Here is a 1,875-nt window from a genome sequence, read left to right as displayed (position 1 = left end):
AATAAAGGGGACCAGTATAGACTGATGAACATGGGGTAGATACAGAAGCAGAGCAACATTGAACAGAATGTCAAACTACAGTGGGAAGCCTGGGGAGGGTTTGGGGGGGGGATTAAGAGATCAACTGAAGGACTTATATGCATGCATATAAGATTAACCAATGGACACAAGACACGGGGCGGGGGGGGGGGGTAGGGGCCGGGGGAATGTCAAGGGGGGGATAAAAGGAGACATATGTAATACTCTTTGTAATACTTTAAGAAATAAAAATTATTAAAATATTAAAAAAATAGTTCTAAGTATACTAAACACAGAACTTATTCATTAAAAAACATTTGAATAATTATGTTTATTGTGGGTTGTTTTGTTTTATTTTAAGGAGAGGGAAGGAGATAGGAGAGAGAGATACATTGTTCTCTTGCCTCTTCCCTCCTACCTACAGGTGATAGAGATGGGCATGCGCCTTGACCTGGAACCAACGACCTTTCAGTAAATGGGACAACACCCAGTCAACTGAGCCATACTGGCCAGGGCTGAGTATATTCTTGAATTATTATTTATTAATTATATTTATTCATATCATCAAATCTAAGCCTACTTTTGATACCTCCGGCCCATTTATGTTTTCTGATATTTCCTCAGCCCTCAATGCAGCCATTGATATTAATTCTTATACAATAGATCAGTTCATATTTTTCATAATTTTATAGGCACTACAAGGTGTGTTGTTTAAGAAATAGTGGTTTTAAGCGGGAGCCCGCAGTGACTGCGACACTGCGGCCGCAGCTCTCTCCACTGGCTGCCGCTGGAGAGGCCCTCTTGGCCGCCCCGCCTCAGAGGCTCAGATGGCTCAGGTGAAGATCAACCCGAAAGCCAGCGAGGGCCGCTTCTGCCGCTCCTCCTCCATGGCAGACCGCCCCAGCCGCCTGCTGGAGAGCCTGGACCAGCTGGAGCTCAGGGTGGAATCTTTAAGAGGGGATTGTCAAGGCCGGGGGGTGGGGGAGGAGGACACATATGTAATACCCTTTGTAATACTTTAAGCAATAAAACAATAAAAAAAGAGAGAGAAGCAGCAACTGCCATTGAGCAAGACAGAGAAATCCTCCTGGAAATACCCACAGTATCCAGAACAGCCAAGACATGAGGCAGATCAGCGATGGAGAAAGAGAAGAATTAATCTGACTGCAAATTATGTTGGGATGAACCCTCACTGTTGAAGTTTCAGTGGAAACCATTAGAAACTCTCAGCAGCAGGAATCCCTAAAGCACGCCACCAGGGTTATCGATGAGGTGGTCGGTAAGTTTCTGAATGACTTGGGAAATCTCCAGAGTCACTTGATGTCACTGCACAGTGGGTGTTCTTCTGAGGTGCCACCTGGGCCAGTTGATCAGAACTTTCAATCCATAGTCATTGGCTCTGCACTTGAAGATCAGAAGAAAAGTAAGAGATGCTTGGAGATTCTGCTTAGAAATATTGAAAGCTCCAACAAGGCCATCAAGCTGCTAGAGCATTCTAAAGGAGTGGGCTCCCTAGCTCTGCAACAGAATGCTGACAGCAGATTTAATTAGTTTCCAAACCTGAGAGCAATGATGTGAAAATGATAACATGCTATCTTAAGTGATAACAGGTCCTTTATGTTAGGCATAACCACTCATTTGATAAAGAAGATGAAAATATTCGTGTCATTAGTTTTATGAACAACAATTAAAAGTAGAAATATTTTAATTATCTTCCTGTAAGTTTTTAGATTGAATTATTGTCTTGTACTAGAACTAGCACTATATATATATTTCACTATTCTGTGGATGAATGCTTTGTATGTGGGGGAAGTACAGTACGTGCTCAGCTAGGGGTAAAAGAGAACCACTGTTCCT

The 1,875-nt window shown here is 42.8% G+C and overlaps 1 pseudogene; it reads left to right on the top strand.

The window, feature by feature from the left end:
* Nucleotides 1–845: 845 nt before the first annotated feature.
* Nucleotides 846–1,616, top strand: LOC102429482 (annotated as a pseudogene).
* Nucleotides 1,617–1,875: the final 259 nt, after the last annotated feature.

Source organism: Myotis lucifugus, unplaced genomic scaffold, assembly GCF_000147115.1.
Source record: "Myotis lucifugus unplaced genomic scaffold, Myoluc2.0 scaffold_1201, whole genome shotgun sequence".
NCBI classification, from domain to species: domain Eukaryota; kingdom Metazoa; phylum Chordata; class Mammalia; order Chiroptera; family Vespertilionidae; genus Myotis; species Myotis lucifugus.
Note: the sequence above shows the minus strand (reverse complement) of the source record. Positions and strands in the feature narration are given on the sequence as shown.